The sequence below is a fragment of the Rhinolophus sinicus genome, chromosome 18 (genome assembly GCF_057876585.1).
Source record: "Rhinolophus sinicus isolate RSI-liver-muscle chromosome 18, RSI-T2T, whole genome shotgun sequence".
NCBI lineage: Eukaryota > Metazoa > Chordata > Mammalia > Chiroptera > Rhinolophidae > Rhinolophus > Rhinolophus sinicus.
In genome coordinates this window covers 745,106-766,611 of record NC_142518.1, presented here as the reverse complement: position 1 = coordinate 766,611, position 21,506 = coordinate 745,106, and the positions used below count along the sequence as shown (strand labels likewise).

Here is a 21,506-nt window from a genome sequence, read left to right as displayed (position 1 = left end):
GCTGCACAAAGCGGTCCCCTCGGGGTTGTGGGAATGGGGCCCGGGTCGTTCTGAGGGCTGATGTCACTGGAGACCCCAGAGCTTGGCCACCAGCAGGGAAGTGAAACCGCCTGCCTGGGCCCTATTTGTTTATCGAGGTTGCATAAGAGACGAGCTCTGGAGACAAACAGCAGCCCGTGAGGGTGGGGGTAGGGTGGGGTGAGGAAAGGGGCCCAGAGAGGTGCTGCCTGCTGCCTGCTGCCATGCAGGAGGTCCGGGGTGTGTCGCTTCCTTTGTAAGTGACAGCAGGTCCACCCGGGGCTGCGGCTACAGAGAAGAGAACAGGGCTGGGGGCCGGTTCCTGAGAACCGGAATGTGGCTGCTGCAAAGCCCTGGGGCCGGGCACTATGACAGGCCATGCTGAGAGCAGCGTGCAGGGCAGGGGTCCGGGACTGGCCTCTGGTGCTCATGGCCAAGGAATGTGGCCGCCTGCCCGCCCCACACGCACACACAGGCACACTGACGGCGCTCCTCACCCTTCTGGGGGTGCACTGTCCTCCCAGCCCCCCCATGTGTCAGGCACAGCAGCCTCTCTGCCTGCAGGACAGGCCTCTGGTGGACGGGCTTGGGGTTCAGGGAGCAGGGCTGGACTGGCCCCATGTCACCCTCCGGTCACCACAAAGCAGGCGGAGGACAGCGGGGCCCCACGGAGAACTGACACCTGTCTGCCCAGGACTGGGTGTGAATGTGTCATGCCTGGGTGTGAAAACGCTCAGTCCTCTGGGGCCCAGGAAGGGGCTCACACATGGACCGTTTCTCTCGCCCGCCCGCGCACACCGTCTTCCCTCACCCCACGCGTTGCAGGAGGGAGCTGTGGCGTGATCGGCTCCTTGTGTTCCATAGTTTCCCACGTACGCTGTGTGGTTCGGTGGCCTTCTCCAGCTCCGAGGCACCAGGCAGCACCAAGCACCGTGGTTTGCGGGGGATTCTACACGGCAAAATCACCCCCCCCCCCAAAGCACCAACATGCAAAAACACACGGCACTCAGAAACTGCCGAAGGGACACTTGTCGGCAGTCTCGGCGGCATGTTGTGACAGCACAGCTGGGGACACACATGATGGGAAACCGCCACGAGGCTGGGTTTGGGGGACATGCATCCATGTCACAAATCTGCGTATTCGCAAACATGGAACGTGCCAAGGGTGAAATGCACCCGCCCTGAACCTGGGAGCATGTGAGGTCGGCAGGGTCCCCACAGCAAGCCGCGACACCACGGAGGGTCCACAGGGACCCGAGGCTAGGGTTTGTCACCTCCGTGTGCTGAGGACAGGAGGGGCACATGCCCCAGGCGGAAGGCTCCAGAGGGACCAAGTCTACAGCAGCAGGCCGGCAGCGGGCACGTGCTGATGGGCCCAGGACTGGTGCCACCTGTCCTTGTACGGCCCCCCAGGGGCGTGACGGGGGGGGGGGGCGGACAACGACCTCTACCTCCCAGCCGAGACTCCCAACCTCCCAGGGCCTGCACCTCGTCTACGGCAGCTGGTCCTGGGGTGTCGAGCCAAAGCAGGAAGCGTGGGCGAGCGTGTGCAGGGGTCAGAAACCCAGGCAGGGCAGGTGGGATGCCAACTGGTGCAGCCGCTTTGGAGAAGAAGCTGGCGGTTCCTCAAAGTGGGGCACGTGCGGTTACCCTACGACCCAGCAACCTCACTTCGGGGAATGTGGTCGGCAGGACTGAAAACAGATATTCAATCAAAACACTCCTACATGCATCTTACAGCGCCATTCACGACAGAAAACAACCGCAACGCCCATGGGCTGGGAGAGGGGTCCACACAAGAGGGTCTGTCTGTCCACACACTGGACTGTCACTCAGACCTGGAAAGGAAGGAGGCGCTGACACTCGCCACCACACGCAGGGACCCTGAAGAAACGATGCTCAGGGAGTGACAGACGCCAGACACACAAGGCCACCCAGCGTGTGACTCCATTTACGGGAAATGTCCAGAACAGGCTGCACCACAGACAGGAAGTGGGTGCCTGTTATCAGGGGCTGGGGGAGGGAGAGGGAATGACAGCTCATGGGGACGGGTCTCCTCGGGGGATGGAATGTTCTGGAACAAGGGAGTGATGCTAATACTACAACATTGTGAACGTGCTAAATGCCTCTGAATTCTCCTTTAGTAACGCACAGTGTGTGAATGTCACCTGAATGCACACACACTCACCAAGGCACGGGAAAGGGAAGTCCCTTGTCCCCAACACCCCCTGGGCTCACCCTTAGCTCCTGTCCCCTGGCCCCACGGTCCACGCCCACTCCCCGATTCACACAGGTAGCCAGACTCCTGGCCGGACGGCCCGAATCGGGGTCCCGTGGGTCAAGAACCCCCATCCCTCACAGCTGGGCCAACGGAGGGGAGCCAAGACTCGGCCAGCTGCCAGGGCCGCTCCAGGCACTGAGTCTGCGCGCCGGCCCCACCGTGCTCCCCGTGCCCCTCAGCAGCCTCGCCTCCCAGGTGGCTGGGCCCTCGCACTGCGTGGCAGGCGCCATCGCAGGCAGGAACCATCCGGAAGGTGCACACGTCTGCAGCCTGCTTGGTCTCCAGGCCGCCTGGGTCTCACCCTCTGCTTCTGAGGAACGGGCGGCCAGGAAGCCTCCTCACAGGGGGGCTGAGGGGGGGTGGGTGCCCGGGGGGTGAGCAAACCTCCCGGAAACTCGTGCCCAGATGGCACCCCAGGGCAGCCCTATGTGAGAGTGTCCTGGGCGGCTGTGACAAAGTGCCCCCCACTGGGGAGTTAAACCCACAGACACCCATCCTCCCCCAGGTCTGGAGACCAGGAGTCTGCCATCAAGGTGTCCCAGGGCCAGGGGACGGTCCCTCCTGCCCCTTCCAGCTCCTGGGGGCTCCAGGCGTCCTTGGGCTGGTGGCCGCCTCCCTCCCATCTCTGCCTCCGTCTCCACGTGGCGTCTCCTCTGTGTCTGTGTCCCTCCTCTTCTGTCTCTGATGAGGACACTGTCATTGGGTTCAGGGCCCCCTGATCCAGGACGACCTCATCTCACATCCCTCTCTTGCTCACATTTGCAAAGCCGCCATTTCCAGATACGGGCTGTTCACAGGCTCCAGGGGTTGGGACAAGGACGTGTCTGTGGCACCAGCACACCTTCGCTCGAGAACTCTTATGCCCCACAAAGCAACCACAGGTCGTCCTGCTGAGCGAGAGGACACAGCGTGACTGCAGGTCACCCCTGCGGCCTCAAGGAGGAGCGGTCAGCTGAGCTGAGGGTGCTGCAAGCAGGGACAGACGACACTGAGTATTCCAGGAAGTGCCGGAGAGCTCTGACCACAGGAATTGCTATTATTATCTTTATTGTCCCTTCCAACTGGCCGCCAAGACACATGACTGTGATGGAAGGGCAGCAGCTCACAGCCCAGGCTGCCTCCTGGCGATTCAGACGCAGAGAAGCAGGGGCAGTCCCAACAGGGCGTCCCTTCTGTGCGGTGTCCGTTCCGGCCACGGATACCAGGTCCGACCACTGCTGCTCGCTGCGGTTCCCAATGTCCCTGGCCACTGGACATTGCTAGGGAACCCGCTGCTGACCAGTGTGGTATAAGAGTAAATCAGCGGAGGGGTGTTGAGAAAGATGCTGCTTTCCTGCCAACAGGCCATGCTCAGAGGAGAGCGGGCTGGCAGAGCTCCTTTCCTTGTCTTGCCCAAGACGCAGATGTGATGACTGGTGCCTTGGCAACCACTCTGGGCCATGAGGCAACAAAGGTCAGGACGCTAAGATACTAATGAGGGTGGTGGAGAAACATAAAAAGAGACGGGTCTACATATCTTTTTAAATGAGTGTTTTGGATTTCTTCGGATAAATACCCAGACGTGGAGTTGCTGGGTCATAAGGTAGTTCTATTTTTAATTTTTTGAGGACCCTCCATAGTGGTTGCCCCAATCTGCAACCCCACCCACAGTACACGAGGGTTCCCTTTTCTCCACATCTTCGCCAGCACTTGTTGTTTGTTGATTTATAGAAGACAGCACAGGGAATATAGTCCATAACATTGTAATAAGTTTGTAGGGCACCACGTGGGGACTAGACTTATTGGAGTGACCACTTCGTAAGTTTTATAAATGTGTAACCACTATGCTGTGCGCCTGGAATATAATATTGTATGTCAATTGTCATTGAAAAATAAAAAAACTAATAAAAATAAAAAATAGCAGTATCTGAAATTCTAACAAGAATTACGGAGGCACAGAGGTGAGGAAGGCAGAGCAGAACAGGCTGAGAAAAAGAGAAAAGAGAGGGCTCCTTGATGACGTCATGCAGCTGTCAACCCCACCCCGCGGGCTCGTCTCTGGGTTTCTTATTAAGTAAAGAAAATAATAACCTCCTTGTGGTTTAAGCCACCGCTTCGTGAGTTGCTGCCCAAACCCTTGTTAAGCAAGCATCGCTGTTTGCGCAGAAGAAAGAGACATGCTTGCCCAGCGCTGGGTGAGTCCCGCCTCTGGATATGAAGAACCCCGCTCATCGCCCAGCGCCATTGTCCACGTCCAGGTGGCACCGGGATGCGATGCCCGACCACCGAGGACCTCGCCCGCTAGGAGGGACCGGGTCTCTGCCTGTTCCCCTGGGTTTCCTTACGCCCCCGATCAGTGACTGCCCTGGGCTCGTCAGCACAAGCTCCGACGCCCCAGGAGACGCCCCGAGCCCATCAGCTCCAGGGCCCTGCATCCCAGCTGCCCTCCACCTCCCAGCCGGTAACTGCCTCCCGCAGAAGCGCACGTTCCCTCCTACGCCCGCCCGCCCGCCCGCCCAGCCCACAGAGGCCGCCTCCATGAGCCCTCGTATGACAAGCGTCGCCAGAGCCCTTCCAGGAGGTGCAGGTTCCAGGGGACGGACGGGATGGGTGGGGAGCGCCCCTGCTCTGGTGGGCGTGCTGCTGGCTACGGACTAAGCAGAGTCACGGGCAAACATGACCACCTGTGGAGGTGACAATGACGAGCTGGTGGGGGTGACACAGACCTGGAAGAGGGGACCCCTGGCATTGAAAGGCTCAGGCTTGGGGTGCAGCGGCTCCCAGCCAGACCTCAGCCCCGGACACCTGCCCTGTGTCCGTCAGTCAGCGTCTGGGTGAGCGGTCAGCAGTCTGAGGCCCCGTGTGTCCACAGCACACGTGACAGGATGCTCTGGAGCCCAAGGCTGGCTTCTGAGGGCAGATGGCAGGGCCGGGACGTCTCCTTCCATCCTCCCTGTCACCTGCCACCTGCAGCTCTGTGTCCCCAGTGCCCAGGGATTCCCTCCCCTCCTCAGAGCCAGCTCCACACAACAGAAATGCGGCGCCTACCCGGGCCCCTGCCCAGCAACTTCCTGAGTAGCCGAGAGTAATCCTGCCATGGCCCTGGGACCCAGGACACCTCCACGACCCACTGACAGAGATGTTTGCATTTCCCCACATACACAGCATGACTTACGGCATCGTGGGGCTCAGAACCAGCCCAGCTCACCACCCTGGGGTGCAGCCTGCAACTGTGGGGTCCCCGCTGATCGACCAGAGACCAATCACCTCCCTGGGGCCACAGAGCAGTGGTGGGGAAACCCAGGCCTGTAGGCCGGATCGGCCCCCAACTTGCTTTTGTAAATAAAGTTTTATCGAAACGCTGCTGTGCACATTCAGTCACATATCACCTCTGGCTGCTTTTATTATAGCCGCAGAGTCCAGCCATCTCAACAAAGACTGTATGGACCTCAAAGCATAAGGATTTCCCACCTTCCTCCTTACGGACAGTGTTGCAACCCTGCCTGACAGCTGCACGGCCGACCACTCACAGGTCTCGGGTCCACTGCAGGGTCCCCGATGCATTCAGCCCCTTACGACTCTGCTGGGTTAAGAAGGCCCAGCAAAGACGCATGCACCCCGTCATTTTATACACTTTTAACTCTTTGTGAACAATAGTTTTATCACTGGCCACTCGAAACCGCCCCCTTTGCGTCCGCGGGGCACTGCCCACAGGTAAATGCCCCCTGGCGTGTTTAGAGACGAGAGAACGGATCAGGAAGGTGACGAGGGAAACCAGCCTGGCTGGGAACCATGGTGGCAGGGCCGCCTGGGGGCTGCCTCACTGAGGACAGCGAGGGTCCTGACAAGCGGGGACCCGGAACATGCAGCCAGAGGTGCTGCGCCGTGGGGACCCGTCAGCCCTGTGACCACGCCCGGGCACTCCCAATCCACACGGTCCCTTTCTCACACACGGTGCCCTGGCCACGGGGACGCCCCATTTCAGCACAAGACACCATGCTGACCCCTCAAGCGTGAGCCCTCTGGAAGGGGGCCTCCCTCATAAGGCGTTTCTGAAATCAGCCACCAGAGACCAATCCCCATGTTCAGCCTAGCCATCCTGTACCTGCCTTCAAGTGACTGAGTGGCCCCATTACGGGTGGACCTGTGTCCCCACCCACCCCAGAATGGCCTTGATTCTTCAGCCCTGACCAGGAAAAAGTGCTTCTGAAAATGCAGATCCTGTGCTAACTCAAGACACGAATCATTTGAACTATCATGTGTGACGGGCAGAATTGTAGGCTGCCTCCCTTCTTATGTTGGAGTTCCAAGCCCTAGGATCCCCCAGAAGGTGAGCATTAGCTGGCAACTTCCAACATAGGAGCTCCATGGACTGTGCAAGCGGGATAGATGTAAATAGATGGGGGGATGGATGATAGATATAGGTAGGTGATGGATGGTGGATGGATGGATGGATGGATGGATGGATGGATGGATGGACAGATAAATACACGATAGGCAGATGGATGGATGGAGAGATCAATAGATGGATGGCAGACAGATGATACACAGGTAAATATAAATCGATAGATACACCTAAGTAGAAGAACAGATTATACGCAGACAGATGCAGACGAATTACAGATAATAAATAGATGTAGATCAGTATAAATGATAGACGGATGGATACACGTGTACACAGTATATAGAATGCACACGTGATTGACAGACGGGTGACACATACACACAGCATCTATGCCTCTGGCCTGCAGCGTGTCACCTTCCGGCTGCAGACCAAAAGATGTCGCAATGTGCACAGCTTTAGAACAGGAAAGGAAATATGTTCTTAGAACGTTCTTCTTTTACTTTTTTTTTAATAATAGAGAAAAATCAAAACAGGAATTGGTCGTGCCTGGGAGTGGAACTTCAGTGTCCCGGCTGCTGTGACGTCCGGGACACGTCCGTCGCCCTGGCCAGGAGCGTCTCCCTGCAGCCGCCTGACAGTCGTCCTGAGGCGGCAGGCGCCAGAGAGCAGGCGGGGGCCCTCAGGGTTGGGCCCTCCACGCTGGCACATGCACGTTATTTATACAGGAAACGTCAACGCGGGTTTCCTTTGTGCTTGCCCTGCTTCTGCACCGCGGGCCGTGACCTCCGAGGAGGACCTCAGAGAATTCGCATTTGGTGAGGGCACCATGCCACCTCTGCAACGTGCAGGAGGCACCCGACGGCCGCTGGGACTGCTGCCGTGCGTGGGAACCCAGGCTAACGCGGAGCCCTGTGCACAGGAGGGCTGTGCGTGCGGAATGACAGCTGGCATCCTGAGAGCGGGCTCTGAGGCTCGGCTGCACGCTGCCCCCTGACTCTGTGGTCTGCGCGCGCTCCGGCTGCTGCTCCAGGTGGGTTCTCTGCCCCTTCTGCTTAAGTGCACGGTCAGGAACAGGGTGTGTGTGTGTCTGGGGGGGTGTCCAGGAAGGGTCCTAAGGTGCAAAGGTGGGATAAACGGGCAGTGCCAGGAACAAACAAGCACCCTCCTGTCTGTGGTGTAGACGGAACAAGGAAAACCTCCAGAAAGGCTTTGCCAGCCAGTCAGCTGGACAATAAAACCACTGCCCTTCAAAGCCCATTCAGCCAGACGCCCCGGGAAGGGGGCGGTGGGCGGGCTGCTAGGGTTCTACGCCACGAAGGGGGCCGCTGAGCACCGGACACCTCAGGTGGCTCACGGACGCGGTGTCACCTAGGAGCGCGGCTTCTTGGTACATGTTCAAAACCGTCCCCCAGGACTCTGGGCAGGAGGCGAGCCCTGCCACGTGCTGCCTGGGGAGCCGGCCTGGGAATTCCCACTGCCACACAGGCAGGCCAGCTGCACTGGTGTGGCTCCCAGTCCCGGGAGGAGGAACCACAGACAGAGCGCGTGCTTCTGTTTTCAAACAGGACAGCTTGTTGTATTTCCCCGTCCTTGTCATATGCATGGTCAGAAGCGGGGCTCTAATGCAGGAAACGCAGGAACTGGGTCCAGGTGGCACCATCTCCCATTGCCCCGCTCACAACCCAGCGGTGCAGCTGGAATGTGCATTTCAGCTGCAATGTGCATCAGGCCCGTGGGCCGGATGTCACCATACATTTTTTGCCTTTTAAGACGTTTGCATGCGGGAAGAATGCTTTCCCCTTGGGCACCGCCAAGGCCACAGGTCGTGCAGGGAGGGTGATGTCCACCTAGGACGTGGTCACCAAATCCTAGTGACCACCCCCTGCCCAGGAGACAAATGGGAAGCCTGTGGCTGGAGGCCTGGGATTGCCAGGTGTTTAATACACAAGACCACCCCTACACTGAAGACAGGGAGTAACCGGCAGGCAGCCCGGCAGGCATTCATGCCTGTGCGGTAGGCGTGTGGGGTAGGATGGGCCGGTGTCTGTGACTTTGTAAATGAGACCACAAGGGATCACCAAGCACTTGTAACTGTTGGCTGGCTTGCTGGATGGATGATGGGTGGGTCGGTGGAGGATGGAGGATGGATATGATAGATGATTGACAGATGGATAGATGGATGTGAGGATGGGTGGATGGATAGATGATTGACAGATAGATGGATAGATGGGTGGATGGGTGGATGGATGGATATGATACATGATTGACAGATGGATGGATGGATGGATGGATGGATGGATGGATGGATGGATGGATGGGTGGATGGGTGGATGGATGGATATGATACATGATTGACAGATGCATGGATGGATGGATGGATGGATGGATGGATGGGTAGATGGAGGGGTGGAGGGGTGGATGGATGGATATGATACATGATTGACAGATGCATGGATGGATGGATGGATGGATGGATATGATACATGATTGACGGATGGATGGATGGATGGATGGATGGATGGATGGATGGATGGATGGGTAGATGATTAACAGATGGATGGGTGGATGGATGGATATGATACATGATTGACAGATGCATGGATGGATGGATGGATGGGTGTTGTTCGTGGAGAGTAAGTGCCTGATAAATGTCATTCTGATTGGGGGGCTCATCCCAAACCATTCAGGATTGCAGGTTCTGGGTGCGTAACTCAGATGAGTCAGAATGGTCACGATGGCCCTGTGAGGAAGTCGCTGGCATCACATCATACGTGGGGAACTGAGGCACAGAGAGACGAAGCGACACATGCAAGGTCACCCCCCGCCCCCAGTCAGTGGTCTACACTGCCTGCTCCTGTTCCTGCTATTATTACATTATCACCATCATCACTTCATGCCTGAGGATTCTGAGTGTTGTGTCTGACGACCGTATTTAAAGCTAAAGACCCGTCCGTGTGTGTGGGGGGGAATGTTCTAGAACCCCACACAGCTGGTGGTTGCACAATGTGGTGAATGCAGCGGATGCCACTGAATGAGGGGCTGTGTCTCGATCTGACAAAGTCAGAGAGGGAAGCAGAGCAGCTGCCATCTGATGGCCGCTCCTACTTCCTCAGCCCCCACAGCTCGCAAGGTGCTCTGCTTGCTCTGGCTTCCGAGTCATGCTCACAGGAAGCCCGCCCAAGTGTGCTGCTGAGAGCCCAGCATTGGGCGCCTGTCCACCTGCACAGCTCCCTTCTAAGTAAACACCGCGGGCCCCGTTCTAAATGAGGGCCATGCAAATGAGGGGAGGGCCAGGATCCCGCCCTGGGCATCCCGAGGCGGGTGAGGCTGGGCGAGCAGGTCCTGCTGGTGGCTTGGATTCCCAGTTCACAACACCCCCGGGGGCCATGCTGGCTGCTGTTAATAACCTCAGCCTTTGTCCGAATCGCCCTTGACTAAAATGTGCCGGATGGGAGAGATGATGGGATCAGATGGGAGACGGGGAATCACAGGGGATGTTGGGGACCAGAGAGGATACTGGGGGCCAGAGGGGATATTGGGGACCAGAGGTGAAAGGGGGACCAGGGAGGCTATTGGGGCCCAGAGGGAATACTGGGGACTACAGAGATGACGGGGGACCAGAATGAATATGGAGACCAGAGAGATTACCGAGGACCAACGAGATTACTGGGGGACCAGAAAAAATACTGGGGACCAGGCAGATCATTGGGGGCCCGCACCGAAGATTTCGGCCTCATTGCCCACCCCTCGGGGATCTCATTTGGGTCACGGCGTGGCCGAGTCCACGTTACCCCGAGATGTTAACGGGCAGTCTGTGCCCGGGCTGGACGGCCCCACCCAGGAAAGCTCGTGTGTGCCAAAGCCCAGCACACAGACCAGCCGCACACCCTGTTTCTCCACTGAAAGTGGGTGCCCTTTCACTCAGAGACTCAGACAAGTTCCTCAGCGCCTTATACTTGGTCCCCAGACTCAGGGGGGTTGGGGAGCGGGCCATCGGAACCAGGGCACGTGCTGGGCTTCTGTGGGGCGCAGGGGTGAGGCAGGGCTGGGTGGCTCGCTGCACCCCTGCCTGGTGCCGCCCTCCACGTGACGGGTGACGTGTGTGGCAGGGTCAGGGCTTGTCCTCAGAGGTCACTGCCCCCCACCCCCCGAATGTGCAGCTTCACACCCAACACGCACGACCCAGCCCCAGCCCAGCACCGCCACTCTCACCTGGCCACCAGGTGCGCGCTGAGCGCCCGGCCCCGCCTCCCCACTCCCTAGTGCCAGCTCAGGGTTCCGGTCCATCCCTGGCTCTGTGCCCATTTCTTGTGACATGTGGCTGTGCGGTGGCCCTGCCACAGCCCAGGACACACCGCCGTATAAACACCGAGTGACCTGTGACCCAGTACCACCCCACGCCCTGCCACGACGCAGCGTAAGGGCTACAGCAGCCCTCTTCCGAAACGTGGCTGCAACTGCAGTGACTGCACACTGCTTCCCAGGACAGCGCGCCAGCCGTCGGTTTCTCCCCCAAACCCACAGGTGTCTTTTTGGGGCTGGTGGTCACAGTGCCTCAGACACGGCCTCTGCGCCGCATGAGGTCGAGGAGGTGGGAAGTGGGACCACGGGGCCACCTCTAGGGTCACGATGTGGGCCACGAGGAGGCGGGTGTGGCAGTGGTGCGTGGTGGGCCGGGCTTGCGTGGTGGGTCGGGCGTGCGTAATGGGCCGGGCTTGCGTGGTGGGCCACGAGGAGGCGGGTGTGCCAGTGGTGCGTGGTGGGCCGGGCTTGCGTGCTAGGGCTGGCGGTGTGTGGTGGGCTGGGCGTGCGTAATGGGCCGGGCGTGCGTGGTGGGCCGGGCGTGGGCTCGCCTCCTGCACGTGTGTCTTTAAACATCACCAGCGGTGCGTCTGACCATGGCTAGGTCGCGACCTAATGGCTTAACCTCAATTTCCTCTTCTGACAACCTCGAAAAGCCATAGATTCCCTGCCTGCATTGCCAGGGTGCTGTGCTGATAATCAGGCGTCCCTAAGGACCGAGCTGCACAGATACGACGTGTCCACCCATGAAACGAGATGACGTTGAACGGTAGCACCGCCGCCGCCAAGGTGGGGCTCAGTGGGGAGGTCTGGGCCCTTTTCCTGGCTCAGGACGCACTGTCCTCAGTTTAGCAATCCATACAATGGGTGTGTCGCTGCTGCAGGCCTGTGTGTTAAATCAGCTGCGTGCCTGTCGTGGAAGACACGTAAATTAGGAAATAGTTATTCTCAGCTCAGTCATCTTTCTAGTAGGAAGGCGGCGGGTGGGGGTGGGGGGGGGCGCGGAGGGGTTCCCAAGGTTCCTCACCCGACAACTTGGTTGATGAGTGACGAGGGTGGGCCGGGGCTCCTTTCCTCCAGGACTCAGGAGGTGGTGTTCAAATGTCTGCAAGGATAGGGTGGAATTCAGCTTCCATGCTGCAGGCGAGTCAAGGTGAGCCAGCCGCAGCCTGTGAATATTCTCAGCACTCTGCCCAGGACAACAGCCCGTGTCTCCTCGCTCCCGACCCCCGCGCTCTGCTCGTGGCGGTGGGATGGGTGGGGCCCGTGACCCGCACGGCCTCTGATCCCAACATGGAGGGAGCCGGTCCCTCAAATCATGCCCAGGCCCAAGACGTCGTCTCTGGCCCTGCCAGGCAGCTGGGACCCCCGAGTCTGCCACACCTAGAAATACTGTTTCTTAGTATCACCCCATCGTCATCTGTCATTCATGCCGTGTGCTTGGAAGTGACCCGATTCTGCCAGTGATGGAGGGTCTTGGCGCTGAAGTTCCAGGGGCCTGGTGGGCGGAGAACGTGTCGGTTCAGACGTGGGGGGGAGTGTGTCTTTGGAAATAAGCTGTCTCAGGAGTCAGAGAGGCGCGTTGGCCCCGCGCTGGGAAAGTCCGGAGCGTCTGCCAGGGTTCTGCTGGTCTGAGGGTTTGCGTACTGGGGTTCTCCACAGAAACAGGGATTGTATGTGTCAACCTAGCAGGGCCGCAGGGGGCCCAGAGACTGGTTACACAGGATTCTGGATAATTCTGTGAGGGTGTTTCTGGGTGAGACCAGCATTTGAATGGAGACGCTGAGTAAGGCAGCCAGCCCTCCCCGGTGTGGGTGGTCCCCATCGATCGTCCAATCTGCTGGCGGCCTGAGAGAACAAAAGGGGGTCGAGGGAGATAGATACATACATGATAGACACATAGATAGATAGATGATGATAGAAACATAGAAAGAAACATAGAAACATAAATAGATGACAGATACAGATAGAAACATAGATAGAAACATAGAAACAGATAGATGATAGATGATAAATGATTGACAGAAACGTAGAAACAGATAGATGGATGGTAGACAAACACATATATACATACATACATACATGGATGGGGCGGGGAGAGAGAGACAGAGAGAGAGAGGGAATTTACTTTAAGGACCTGACTCACAGAACTATGGAAGCTGTCAAGTCCCAACTCTGCAGGGTGGACCAGCAGGCCAGAGACCCAGGGAAGAGCTGATGTTGCAGCTCGAATCCAGAGGCCTTGGAGGCAGAGTTCTCTCTCCCTCAGAGGAGGGAGGTCAGGCTTGGCTCTATGCAGGCCTTCAACTGATTAGACGAGGCCCACCCACAGTATGGCTTCCCTCCAAGTCCACCGATTTAAATGCTCATCTCACCCAAAAACAATACCCTCACAGCAGCATCTAGACTGCTGTTTGACCCCCTATCTGGATATGGCGGCCTGGCCAAGGTGACACCAACACAGTTTGGTAGCAACCACCTGGCTGACACCTGCTTCCCGGACCTTGCTCAGGGCTCACTCTGCCACTCACCCAGCCGTGCCCAACTCCCAGGGTCCAGCCACCCTCCCGAGTCTCTGCTGTGTTCTCCATGAGGCCCGCCCATGCGATGTCCACCCCAGGCTCGCTGCTCAGGCTGAAGCCCTACTCTCCTTTCAGCTGCCCCCCCGGATCCGATGTGCAGGGTCTCCCCACGCCCCAAGGAACATCAATGCCCAGGGAACAGAAATGCTGAGTGCCATGGTGAGGTGGCTAAGCCTCTGTCACTGTGTGAGCATGGAGAGGGGCTCGGAGAAGGGGCCTCAGGAATTGGGGGCTGGGGGCGCCCCCAAAGTCATCACTAAGTAGGTGAGCTTCACCCTCCTGCCCAAGCAATTGACCACCCAGCTCATCTTAGGGGGTGGGTAAGGGCACGAGAGAACGTGGCTGTGTTGGTTTTCTTGTACAAGTCTTTGTGTGGACATAGCTTTTTGTTTCTTCCCCAGTTCTGTTGCGATATAATTGACGCGTAACTTTGTATGATATAATATGCGAGGTCTGGCAATTAAGTTCGCGAATTTGTTGCAACGATGTTGCTAACCTTTTTTGGTATCAGAGGGATTGTTCATTATGAATTTGTACCAACTGGATGCACAGTTAACCAAGTTGACTATTTGGAAGTGCTGAAAAGGCTGCGTGAAAAAGTTAGACGACCTGAACTTTTCGCCAACAATTAATTCATGGCTCTTGCATCACGACAGTGCACCAGCTCACACGGCACAGTCTGTGAGGGAGTTTTTAGCCAGTAAACAAATCACTGTATTGGAACACCCTCCCTACTCACCTGACCTGGCCCCCGATGACTTCTTTCTTTACCCAAAGATAAAGGAAATACTGAAAGGAAGACATTTGGATGACATTCAGGACATCAAGGGTAATACGACGACAGCTCTGATGGCCATTCCAGAAAAAGAGTTCCAACATTGCTTTGAAGGGTGGACTAGGCACTGGTGTCAGTGCACAGCTTCCCAAGGGGAGTCCTTGGAAGGTGACTGTAGTGACATTCAGCAATGAGGGATGTAGCACTTTTTCTAGGGTGAGTTATTTCCGACCTCGACCTCGTGTGCATGGCTCTGTGTTCTAAGAAGGAAAGGATACTTTGTTTCATAGGGGTCCATGTAGCTTTCTGTTGTAACATTCCGAGGAGGGAAACAATGACAGAATGCAAGTTCAAGGAGCCTCAGCCAGGATTAGAAATCAAGAACTGTAGCTGCCTCGTTTGCAAACCCCTTCCCACTTTCTTTTTACGTCTTCTGCTAACTGATAACACTCTGAAAGTTGTGGTCACAGGCCAACTGACATCTTTCTTTACCTCTGCAAAGAGTGTCAGGACAGACTGACTCAATGTCTCGATCCCCACCTTGTCCAAGGCCAGGAAATGCATTGTGCAAGCAGCAGAGCAAGCATCCAGCCGATCACTAAGACCCCAAGATAAACAGGAAAGCCTGCTGTGAGGTGGTTGTCAGTCCCTTCATAGAAAGATAAAGATCTGCTTTACAGGAGCTTCTAGGCTTCCCATGCTCGGCCCAGGGGCCTTTCCCATTTGGGAAACCCAGCCCTTCTCCCTCAGAGGCGCTGAGGGTTGGAGGTGGGAGGCTGGGCATGATATTTTGTGTCTGCAGAAGCACACCTCCAGTCCTTAAGAGCCAAACACTGGGTACCTGGGGCAGTGTTACGTCATTCATTCACTGGGGAAGCAACAGGATCATGAGATACCTAGTCCCCATGTGGTGCAGAGACATCACCGCTCAGACACGGGCTATGGATGGGCGGAACTGTGCCTTACAAGTCGCTGGTGGAAGCCCCAGTGCCCACAACGGGACCTTATTTGGCAATAGGGTCTGTAAAGAGGGGACTAAGGTGACATGAGGTCACTAGGGTGGGCCCTGATCCAATAGAACTGTGTCCTTATCAGAAAAGGAGATGAGGACACACACACACAGAGGGACGGCCACGTGAGGACACGGGGAGCAGACGGCCGTCCACACGCCCAGGAGAGAGGCCTCAGGGGGGACCCGCCCTGGACACCTGGATCTCAGACTTCTGGTCTTCAAATCTGGACGTGCACACATTTCTGTTTGTTATTCTGTGAGAGAATCCCTTCCAGTCTGTGCCCCTGTGTTTCCGGCAGCCCCGGAAACCCACACGGATGGGACGGGACGCGTTCCTACACAGCACTGAGACCCCGGCCACTGCTTTCTTCTCTGCTCCTCGTCCTAAGCTGTCGTTCCTGGAAAGGAGTGACCACTCTGGGACGAGAGGCTGGGCGGTGCTTCTGCCCCCACGCCTCGCGCTGGTCTCTGTAGTAAGTGTGGCCTGGGCACGGCTTTCGGGACACCTGTTGTACCCACGGCCATGCATAGCTGCAGCCATGTCTGGGACAGAGGGACATGTCATTCTGCAGAGTCTTCTTTTACGTCGTCCCTGGAAGCTGGGCAGCCTGTGGGTCAGAAGACACAGGGAGATATGTGGCCAGGCCTTGGCCCCAGGCCTCCAGGATTTCCTTGTGTAGCCTGGACGCCTCGACCGTCACCAGACTCCACACTGGTTCTCAGGACAATCAGCGTTCAGCTCCCCTGCGGTGCACAGGCGCCCTAGCGTCCCAGTGACCTATGCTTCAAAGTCCCTGACTCGTCACCCCGTCCAGTTTTTTTATTTTGGATGAGCGTTCAGATCTTCTACAGTTGAAATACAAGTTCAAGCAAGTTGTCCAAGTTTGGGGGAACAGGAAACAAGCGCCCCTCACCCAGGGTACTTCCTACTCTGGGTGTCCTCAGGACCCCAACAATGGGAACCCCCCTTATTATTCAGCCGAGGTCCCCCAAATCCCAGAGGGCCCCGCGTCCGCCTCCGGCAGACCTCTGCGGGGATGGTGGGGGGCCGACTCAGCAGGTGCACAAGCTGTAGGGACGTCCCCTTCACTAGACGGGTCAGGATACGGTGAGCGGGGGTCACCTCGCTGAGAAAGCAGCGGCCACCACGTCGGAGTTTACGTTTACGTTCAATGGTTGTGTGTGAAAGCGACCATACCTTTATTTCACTTGGATCTGCTGTGCTCACATGACCCTTTAGTCAGGAGAAGCTGTTACGCGTGGGGGGGCCTCACGGCACAGGAAACGAAGCAGGTGTCTGCGTTTCCAGGTACACACCTATTTTTGTCGTCACAATTTGATGGTTTCAAACCATTTGAAACAAAAGACTGCACCTGACACTGCGATCAGAACCCGGAAACACAAGTACACATGAAACGCGCTCCAGGAGGGAAGGGCAGGGTGCGAGATCCCCCATCTTTACAAGCAGCCCCTCCCCAGCTCAGCGTTTCTAACACCCATCCAGTCCCAAGGCTGCCCGAGACCCTCCACAGGGACCCCGAGCAGCGGTATTTTTAAGTAATGTTCCCGATGTGTCGGAAATCGTTTGCATCTCTTACAACTTAGAATATTAGCTGTTGATCTTGAAATTACTTTCGAATGTGCAGAGAAAGCCTTCCGAGCTAATTCCCCAGGGAGGCGGGGATGGAGGACCACGTAGCAGGGGTTTAACCCAAGACACCCATCCTCCCCCGGCCTGGAGACCAGGAGTGTGACATCAAGGTGTCCCAGGGCCACGCTCCCTCCGGAGGCCCCAGGGGACGGTCCCTCCTGCCCCTTCCAGCTCCTGGGGGCTCCAGGCGTCCCTGGGCTGGTGGCCGCCTCCCTCCCATCTCTGCCTCCGTCTCCACGTGGCGTCTCCTCTGTGTCTGTGTCCCTCCTCTTCTGTCTCTGATGAGGACACTGTCATTGGGTTCAGGGCCCCCTGATCCAGGACGACCTCACCTCAGACCCCTCACTCAGTCCCGTCTGCAGAGACCCTGTTTTTAGACAGGGCCCCATCCCCAGGTTCTGGGGTTCAGGACGTGGACACATCTTTTGTGGTCCACCGTTCAGCCTTTCACACGACCGGAAGCCACAACTCAGCTTCGCTGCATGCAGGCTGTGAGCGTGGCTTCGTTCCTGTAGGCGCCTGGGTGAGGCCTGTGTCAGGAAGGGACAACAGGTTGAGGCTGCACAGGTGGGTATGTGGCAGCAGGCACGGGGCCTCTAGCACGGTCCCCTGAGATTGAGTAGAAAGAGGAACTACCTCCGGTGGGGCCCGTCTGACTGTCACCAACACAAACTCCATGTCAGGAGTGGGGGAGGGAAGGAGGCAGGATAAGGGCTGGTACCAAGAAATGCGTTCTCTGTGGAAGTCCCGCTCTGCGGTGGTTCCACCATCACCAGCCTAGAAATGACTGGACTTCCAAACACAAAAATGAAAGCCAAACCGAAACTCACGGGCCCACAAAGGTCCCTCCCAGGTCGCTGCAAACGTCTTCCCGCGCCTGACATTTCCGCCACTTGCCACCCAACACCGTGTCCCCCCACACAGACACACACTGCAGGCCATACCCAGGGAAGGGCCAGGGCAGAGCTACCAGCCAGCCCAGGGTCTTAGGGACGCCTCACACTGTCACGCTGGGTCTGGCACAGTCTCATGACCCGTTCAAAGGTCAGGGTTGAAAATTCCCAGCTCCCAGGACAGAACTGAGAGTAGCTACACACGCTGGATGGTGGCTGGCACACTGGCAGCTGTAGGCAAGGGTCACTTCCCTCCCCATGTTCCCTGGCGGCTGCCACCCAGAGGGGTGAGTGGCTTGTCCCTGCTGCTGGGGAGTCTCCCGGTCTAGCCCTGAAAGTCCCTTCTCCCAGACAGCTCGTGGCTACAGCCTGAGGCTCGCTGGGCTCCAGGATGAACTCGCCTGCCTGGGTGTGTCCGGCTGGATGGCACAGGGAGGCCAGGGCTCGGACACGGAGCCCAGGGGGTCCCCACTGTCACACTGGCTGTGGGCACATGGGCAGGGAACTGACACAATGTCACCAGCACGTCCCTGAAGCCTGGCTTGACTTATAAACCCGGAGCAGCTCCTGCCCTTCAGACGTCACCAGCAGCATTCAGCTGTCCCGTCTCGGGCACCGATAAGGACCACAGCTGGGAGCTCCCGGGGCCACTGGACGGCCCAGAAGCAGCCCCCATCTCAGGGCAGCCCCTGACCAGGAAAGACGCACGTCTGTGTGGGCAGCATCCTGCTCTCGGCTCAGCAAGCCAGCGGTTACCCTCCCGTCAGTGTAGAAATTCCCTTGTTTCCACCCAAGGGGAACCACCTGGATAGCACTTTGTTTTGGTTCATTTTACTTTATTTCTATGGTGAGAGTACTTCATAGGAGACCTACTTTCTTAGCAAACTTGAAGTATCGATAGCTAAAGGCAATACGCTGTACGTCACAGCTGCAGGTGTGTCACCGTCCCCAGAAGCTGAGACTCGGTCCCCATTACACACTCGCTCCCCTCCCTTCCCCCCACCCCAGCCCTGCACCCTCCATCCTGCTTCCTGTCTCCTCTGGGGACCTCAGATGGGTGCACTTTACAGGATTTGTCCCTGTGCGTCTGACGATGTCGCGGAGCATACTGTCCCCAAGGTCCATCCCTGCTGTGGCAGGTGTCAGACTTTCCTCTGCGTTTTGTTTATCCGTTCATTGGATGGTTAGAAATACAATTGCCATGTGACCCAGACCTCCCAGTTTGGAGAAACCCCCAAAATAACTGACGTCAGGACCGGGAGGAGCTGTCTGCACCCCCATTCCACAGCGTCACGCGGCACTACAGCCATTCCCAGAGGTCTGAGGGAGGGCCCCTCGTCTTGCCCACCCCAGGGCCCCAGGGCTCCACACACACACACACACACACACACACACACACAGACACACAGACACCTGCCCCGTAGGCACAAGAAGTGGCCCTGGCTGCCGTCACCCCATGGAGATGGCCACGCCTTCACAGGCCCCCGGCTGCCCTAACTCTGTCCCTTCCTGCACCCTCGCCCCTTCTCCCCAGGCCACTGTCAACCCAAGGCCCCCTGCCCTGTGCACAGGTCTGCTGTGTCCTGCTGCCCTCACAGCCCCTGGAGGCCGCCTTCTAACCGTCCTCGCCAGGGGCGTCCCGAAAGGCTGGGAAGCTCCAGGAGGTGTGGGCTACTGACCTCAGGCCGGTCCTGCCCCAGCGCTTCCCCAGACAAGGGCACCCCCACCGTATTCTCACTGTACTTCCTGCTCCCGCCCTGCGTCCCTGCCCACTGCTCTGCCCGCTCGCCCACAGGGCAATGACCACAGGCAGGCACCCGCTGACCGCTGGGCTCCAAATGGACTCAGCGCGGCCCTGCCCGTGGAAGCACAGAACCCGCCCAGACCCATGCATCCTACCCCTGCAGCGACGTTTTGTTACTCGGTGAAGGGGGCGTTGAGGTGGCCGACCCTGAGATGGGCAGGGGACCTGGGGATCTGGTGGGCGCCCAGTGACAAATCAGGGTCCTTCAGCGAGGACGAGGAAGGCAGGACAGAGAGACTCAGGCAGAAGACTATGCAGCTGCTTGCAGCCTCGCGGCCAGGCCTCACTGGCTCCCGAAGCTGCACAAAGGCAGAGACAGACCGGGACCTCCCAGCAGAGGACAGATGCCCCTTTAAGCCACTGGGCCACAGCAGCCACAGGAAACCAACGCCCTGGCCTCTCTCCCGGCTGCGTTTCCGCCCGTACCTTGCAGTGGGAATGCCACCCTTTAAAAATAGGACACAGTACTGACCACATAATCATGTAAAGTGTCTCTCCCTCCACGGGGCTGGAGGTGGCAGTGACTTAGGTTCTCCAGTGCTAACTTACAATAAGAACTGTCGAGGGGAGCTGTGAGCGAGCTCGCCCCAGGTCCCTGTACTCCCTGACCACATGGAGGTGAAGGTCTTCCCTCCAGCCCGGTCCTGTGGAGAGTGGCAGACAACAAACGGGCAGGGCTGCACCGGAGCTCCCCCAGAGGGAGACCAGCCCCCGGACAGGCCGGCGGGGCAGGCACAGGCCGGCATGAACACCAACCTGCAAAGCCACGGGCCTGCGAAGGGGCGTCTGAACTTTCAGGGCCCTGAGGAGAACTTTGGGGGGAGCGGACGTAAACGTCTGCTTGACTTACCCCCCAACGGAGAGATGCCACCATCTCCACGTCCCCTACTGTGCAGAAGGCGGTGTCCCACGCAGTTTTCTACACTCCTTCGAGGTCATTTCTCCCTAAAGTAAAAAAAAAAGCAAGAAAGAAAGAAAGATAAGCCTGGAGTTTTATCCTTTGCTTTGCAAGGATCTTAGCAAAGTTGTTGTGGGATTAGTTTGTTTCTAATTGTTTTTTTAACTGGAGAAAGACCAATGTGTGTGTTTAGTAGGGTGGCCATGACAAAGGACCCCAGCCTGGACAAACAACAGACATGTATGTCCCTCAGTCCTGGAGGCTGGAGTCCGAGACCCAGGCGTCCCAGGGCTGGTCCCCCTGAGGCCTCTCTCCTGGGCGTGTGGACGGCCGTCTGCTGCCCGTGTCCTCACATGGCCGTCCCTCTGTGTGTGTCTGTGTCCTCATCTCCTCTTCTTATTAGGACACAGTCCTGTTGGATCAGGGCCCAGCCTAGTGACCTCATGTCACCTGAGTCCCCTCTATACAGACCCGTCTCCTAACACAGCCCCATCCTGAGGTCCTGGGGGTCAGGGCTTCAAGATGTGAAATATTTTTGGGGGTGCGGGAGGCGGATACAATCCGGCACATGACGGGGAAACGTCAGCAAATATGTAAGCGCCCAGCTGCCTACTTGAGAATAACTAACATGCTCATCACACTTTAACAGCTTCTCAGACGTTAATATTAACATAGTTTTTTCTTAAATTAACTTAAAAACTAAACTAATGTTAAACATAGTCAAAGAAAGCCACGCGTCTTTCACTCACACTAAATGTTCTCCTCAGACAGTAACCCTCATGAAATGATTCGTGTGTATATACTGAGGGGGACCTTATTTTTTGAATCCCTCGTTTGAAAAATATAATTTAAAAATATGTAAAGTCCCATTTGCTGACCTCCCTCCACCCTGGGCCCCACCGTGAAAAAGAGGAACTTTTCAATCCATTGTGACTCTTTGTTTCGTAACCTTTGTGCATTTAATTA

At 57.3% G+C, this 21,506-nt stretch overlaps 1 protein-coding gene and 1 long non-coding RNA gene across 5 annotated transcripts in view; one reads left to right on the top strand and one right to left on the bottom strand.

Annotated features, from left to right (window-relative positions):
• Positions 1-6,780: 6,780 nt before the first annotated feature.
• Positions 6,781-21,506, top strand: part of P2RY8 (P2Y receptor family member 8) — a 34,252-nt gene continuing 19,526 nt past the window's right edge. Inside the window, exons 1-2 of one of the 3 annotated variants that reach the window (XR_012493371.2) lie at positions 6,781-7,653; positions 9,311-9,541. The gene's annotated coding sequence lies outside the window, so the exon portion shown is untranslated. Of the gene's footprint in view, positions 7,654-9,310; positions 9,542-21,506 lie in introns of those variants that run through there. The other 2 variants (XM_019719378.3, XM_019719379.3) reach the window with 2 other exon arrangements.
• On the bottom strand, positions 9,733-21,492 carry LOC141569656 (uncharacterized). 2 transcript variants are annotated; one of them, XR_012493376.2, is made up of 4 exons: positions 20,779-21,492; positions 20,493-20,587; positions 11,953-12,030; positions 9,733-11,835 (listed from the first exon to the last, which is right to left on the bottom strand). It is a non-coding gene; the product is annotated as an uncharacterized LOC141569656 (long non-coding RNA). The 2 variants fall into 2 exon arrangements; XR_012493375.2 differs by having other exon boundaries at positions 20,493-21,492.